This window comes from Tachypleus tridentatus, chromosome 13, assembly GCF_004210375.1.
Source record: "Tachypleus tridentatus isolate NWPU-2018 chromosome 13, ASM421037v1, whole genome shotgun sequence".
Lineage (NCBI taxonomy): Eukaryota > Metazoa > Arthropoda > Merostomata > Xiphosura > Limulidae > Tachypleus > Tachypleus tridentatus.
Window position 1 is genome coordinate 15,936,644 of NC_134837.1, and position 6,000 is coordinate 15,942,643.

Consider the following 6,000-nt stretch of genomic DNA (forward strand, 5'->3'; position numbering starts at 1 on the left):
ATTAAGTGTTCTGTACGTACAGGAAACAAAAACAATACAGTAGAGTCTAGGTGTTCTGTAAAGTACAGGAAACAAAACAACACAGTAGATATTAAGTGTTCTGTACGTACAGGAAACAAAAACAATACAGTAGAGTCTAGGTGTTCTGTAAAGTACAGGAAACAAAACAACACAGTAGAGTCTAGGTGCTCTGTACGTACAGGAAACAAAAACAACACAGGATAGACTAAGTGTTCTGTACGTAATGGAAACAAAAACAACACAGTAGAGACTAAGTGTTCTGTACGTACAGGAAACAAAGACAACACAGTAGAGACTAAGTGTTCTCTACGTACAGAAAACAAAAACAACACAGTAGAGACTAAGTGTTTTGTACGTACAGAAAACAAAAACAACACAGTAGGAACTAGGTGCTCTGTAAGTACAGGAAACAAAACAACACAGTAGAGTCTAGGTGCTCTGTACGAACAGAAAACAAAAACAACACAGTATAGACTAAGTGTTCTGCACGTAATGGAATCAAAAACAACACAGTATAGACTAAGTGTTCTGCACGTAATGAAAACAAAAAGAACACAGTAGAGACTAAGTGTTCTGTACGTACAGGAAACAAAGACAACACAGTAGAGACTAAGTGTTCTGTACGTACAGGAAACAAAGACAACACAGTAGATACTAAGTGTTCTGTACGTACAGGAAACAAAAACAATACAGTAGAGTCTAGGTGTTCTGTAAGTACAGGAAACAAAACAACACAGTAGAGTCTAGGTGCTCTGTACGTACAGGAAACAAAACAACACAGTAGAGTCTAGGTGCTCTGTACGTACAGGAAACAAAAACAATACAGTAGAGTCTAGGTGTTCTGTAAGTACAGGAAACAAAACAACACAGTAGAGTCTAGGTGCTCTGTACGTACAGGAAACAAAAACAACACAGGATAGACTAAGTGTTCTGTACGTAATGGAAACAAAAACAACACAGTAGAGACTAAGTGTTCTGTACGTACAGGAAACAAAGACAACACAGTAGATACTAAGTGTTCTGTACGTACAGGAAACAAAAACAATACAGTAGAGTCTAGGTGTTCTGTAAGTACAGGAAACAAAACAACACAGTAGAGACTAGGTGATCTGTACGTATAGGAATCAAAAACAACACAGTAGAGTCTAGGTACTCTGTACGTACAGGAAACAAAAACAACACAGGATAGACTAAGTGTTCTGTAAGTAATGGAAACAAAAATAACACAGTAGGGACTAGGTGTTCTGTACGTACAATAAACAAAAACAACACAGTAGAGACTAGGTGTTCTCTACGTACAGGAAATATTATCGTACGAATGGTTTAGTAGTTTCAGAAACACATTAGGTAGAAAGTAAAAAGTAAGAACTAACTTTTATGTAACAAAAAAAGGTAAAGCTGGCACAAGTGTTGTATAACAAATATTTACACGTAGAAAGTAAAAAATAATATTATGAATTCTGAGTTTTGTGATTTTGCGTAATTTACTCAATTCGTTGAGAAATATAATATGCTTTAGAAATAGATATCATTGTCAATACATTTTCACCAAAGATTAACTGTTATTTTAGTAAGGAAAGACCATGAAACAACTTACCCCTTTGGGTCTTTTCTGGTGAAAGGTCATATTCTCGTACATCGGCTTGTTTTCTGTTTCAGCCACCGGTGATCCGTTCTCCTTTCTATTTGCGTTTTGGTACACAGGGTCACAATCGTAAGTTTTCTTTTTTGGACTGCCAGAGCCTGATACAAAAAACAAAAGTCACACTAGTTTTAAAATAAAACACATTTTACATTAGTATTTCAGGAATACGCGTCTTCTTCATCAGAAATCCGTTAGAAAATTCCAAAACTATGTTATAGTTTGTTTAGAAGCCACATTGGCTTTTTTTAAACAAGAGTACTTTACGAAATTAGTACTAGAATCCTGTGTCTATGGACTGGCCACTAAACCATGCCACAGGGAACTTCCTTCCCATTAAAATACAAGAACCATATGTCTAGATACCAAGTTACAAGGATTTTGTGATACATTAATTTATAGCACTTATATTAATGTCGCTAATTCAGTTACCTAATGTGATAAGAGAGTTAATATAAATATGTTTGTATTAGAGATGACTGTTAACACAGCCATTTTCCAATTGGAATATGGCAGCTGTCACTTTGCGGTAAGATTAATAATGCACATGTTCTCATTAAAAAGTGACGTTTGTCACTAAACAAGAAAATTAACGTAAACAAATTTTCATTAACATACGACAACTACTATTATGAGTGAGAACTGAGACAGCTACATATGTATTAACATATGTTAGCTGTTACTACATGTTTGGTTCGTTTTGACTTTCGCGCAAAGCTACACGATGGCTATCTGCGCTGGACGTCCCTAATTTAGCAGTGTAAGACTAGAAGGAAGGCAGCTAGTCATCACCACCCACCGCCAACTCTTGGGCAACCATTTTACCGACGAATAGTGGGATTGACCATCGCATTATAACGTCCTTACGGTTGAAAGGGGCGAGCACGTTTGGTGTGACGGGAATTCGAACCCGCGACCCTCAGGTGACGAGTCGATTGCCTTAACCCATCTGGCCATGCCGGGCCTCTTACTATATATGATGAATAAAACAGCATATTAAGTTGTTATTTCAAATGAAATTAACTGGTTTTCCTCATACTGATTAATGAAAAATAATTTCGGTAAGTGAAGTATGTCTTACACATGCAAACCAGAATTACAAAAACAAGTATTAAGTCATCATATCTGAAACTTTATATTTTTTCAAATCTGAAGAGAAATAATTATTAAAAACAGAGAAGTGTTCTAATATTCACATGATAACAAGACCATATTTTACTAAGATCACGACATTAATATATTATAGTCTCTTAACAAACCCACGATATGAATAACACTGCAAGTTTTTTACCAAACCCATGATGTGAATAATATGACAAATGTTCACAATCTAAATAAAATTGTAATTTTTTAATAAACTCGTGTTGTAAATAACATAAGATATTTATATAGATCTATAAAAATATTATACTTCTGTCTATTGTATAACCATGTAACTATTTCGCAGAGTGTGGACGGATCTTCACCATAATTGGTGTAGATGTTCATTAGGTCCATTCAGAGATATATACAAATCAGTTTTTACTTATAAACATTTTTACCGCTATTTCTCTCTCTTTAGCTGTTTCCTTACTAAATTTCGGATAGAGGTCAATGGGTCCATGGAGAAATACACACAAATTATCAGCTTTTGATTTTGTGTGTTACAGTTTATACTGGCGTTTCTTACAATTACAAGTAAGGGAAGCAGCTTAAGTTCTAAGACAACCTTTCATTAACCATGAATTCTCCTGAACGATGGCTACACCACCTGGTAGTATAATAATTTTATAATAAATACACAGTGTGATTAAGGTTAAACTTTCGCAAGCTCACGATGTGGACAATATTAAATTAATTTACTGAACCCATGTTATGAATAACACAAAAATGTTTACTAAACCTATGAAGTGAATAACATGGCAATTTCTACTAAACCCGCTATGTGAATAGTAGACAACTTGGAAAATATTAAATATATCTTACTCGAGTCTAGACGGAGATATTGATTGATTATTGAGTCAGTTAATCAGTTAGTTCAGCACTACACATTTTGGAAGTTCTGTTATCAAAAATGTAATGAAAATGTGAGAATTGCTGTACCTATGACAAAATTAGCAAGTGGATATTTATTTATAATGTTAGTTCAATTTTTAATTACATAGAGCTTGTGAAACTTGTGGTACTTATACTTGAATAAATAAATCGCTTTCATTATAATTAAGTGAACTAAATTTTCCATTGTATTTTTTATTGAATAATCCAAACAACTCGCCTAACAATAAAATTGTATTTCCTCGTCAGGATACAAATAGCACAAGATAAAAGGACTGAACTCTCAAAGAACTATCATGATAAAGGAAAACAAAGACCCAAAGTAAACACAGAGTAATGTCAGGTCTTTAATTAAAGACTATTGTATTTATTACACGTGCGGTGCATATACTTTATACAAAATGGCGTTTCAGACAAGGTCTTATACTCTGTAAATAACTGTTAACATGCCTATAAACGAATCCTATTTCTAATTACAGAGTATTAGGTTCTTGTTTGTAATACAGTCTAATGAAAATAAAATATGTTTTAATGAAGAATAAAAAACTTGAGAATTTGGCTTCTGTACATAAGGAATTTTGCTTTACCGCGACCATTTGTATAAAATTCATTTCAAAATCATATTGCGGAGGTGTAATAGTTATATTGTTTGGTGTCATGTTACAGCTCTCGTCATATGCTTTTCCTAATAAACACACACTCATAGTTATTTAATTATACGCATATAGTTCAGTCATTAGTATTACGACCTGGCATGACCAGATGGCTCTGAGGGAAAAGGGCAAATGCGAAGAGTTGAAAGAAATAAACAGAAATTACAGTTTGAAATAGGGTACATAAAGACATATTATGTTCTTTAATGATACTATTTATCAGTAAGTCACAACGACCAGTCAGTTAGTGACTAAAGGGACTACATGTGAGATTTGGAGATTTTTCAAAGAAAGCCGGCCCATGGACAGGTGGTTATGGTGCTCTCAGAGTAGAGAGTTCGCTTTTCCTTCAAACCAAACATGCTCGCCTTTTCAGCCGTGGGAGCGTTATAATGTTACAGTCAATCCTACTATCCGTTGGTAAAAGAGTAAACTAGCACAGATAGTTCTCGTGTAGCTTTGCGCGATTTAAAGAAAAACAACAGACGAACATAAGTATTATGTTCAGAACTGAAATAAGAACACAGGATAATGTGTCCATTCTCCTGATATCAATGAACAAGAATGTCCAATATGGCGTACACAAAACAATAGTTAATAAGGGTGCATTACACAGTGCTGCGTAAAGCTTACATAAAAAACGTTAAGACCTGCATACGATAATGGAGTTTCCTTCAAGTTGATAGTTGAAGTAATATACTGTGAGTTTATATCTGATTATACTCTACAAGTAATCTATATCTGATTATACTCTAAAAGTAATCTTGACATACACTTCAGATTCTCCAGACGTTGGTTTACCTTAGTCGAAGTTTTCTTTTAATCTACCAGTTCCAATCAGCCGTTCTCTTTCCAACATGATTAATGACATTTAATATGTAATATCTTATTCTATAAATTCATCTCTGTTAACTTTCCCGTTGGTTTTTCTTTGTTTCGTGCTCTTTGTTCCAAGAAGTTCAAGTTCTGATGCTAAATTGCCGTCTTGTGGACAATAATTCCGTAGTTATAGACTGTGAATCTATTTGAAACTGGTTTAGCCTTCCATCTGTATTTTAATTTGAAGCCCGTTATTATTATATATTTCTACTTCAGTTCATCTATTCTCAAATCATGTACAGAGAAGGTTATTTCCAATACTATTGTTGCTGAAACTTTATGACGACCCATTTTTTTTTGCATCAATCCCTCATTGTGTTTTGTCTTTTGAAACGAATTTCCTGTTTTCATCACCAGATCAAGTCAAACAAGTTGTAAACTGCTTTCTTTGGATGAAGTACTTCTTGTTTCAACTGAAACAGATAGAGTAGTTTTCTTTATGATACTGTATTATTGGTTTCATATCAATATTTGATCCGCCAATCTCATACATAATGTCCATGTTTCCTACATAGAGTTGTTTTGTTGATATCCTTTGGAGACTATTTGTATATTTATTAATATTTTTTTTGCAGTTATGGACTGTATGCTCTTTAAGTTGCAAATGATTTCATGTGATTTAATTATTTCATTCTGAATAAATAATTGTTTTTCTTCTTGTTACTCCAAGTTCCGCTACATTCCATCAAAGGAAGTTCATGTTTCTACATTATTTGGTGTGAAAATCTCATAATTATTAGATAGTGTCTTTAGTTGTTTATGTTAAAAAAA

At 33.8% G+C, this 6,000-nt stretch overlaps 1 protein-coding gene and 1 pseudogene across 2 annotated transcripts in view; one reads left to right on the forward strand and one right to left on the reverse strand.

Annotated features, from left to right (window-relative positions):
• Nucleotides 1-6,000, forward strand: part of LOC143239467 (uncharacterized) — a 386,069-nt gene that overhangs the window by 192,040 nt on the left and 188,029 nt on the right. The window lies entirely within an intron of this gene.
• The window catches only part of LOC143239723 (neural cell adhesion molecule 1-like), a 104,251-nt pseudogene that overhangs the window by 21,743 nt on the left and 76,508 nt on the right, over nt 1-6,000 (reverse strand). The window contains exon 10 of the transcript XR_013021324.1: nt 1,619-1,764. The product of XR_013021324.1 is annotated as a neural cell adhesion molecule 1-like (transcript). The remainder of the gene's footprint in view (nt 1-1,618; nt 1,765-6,000) is intronic.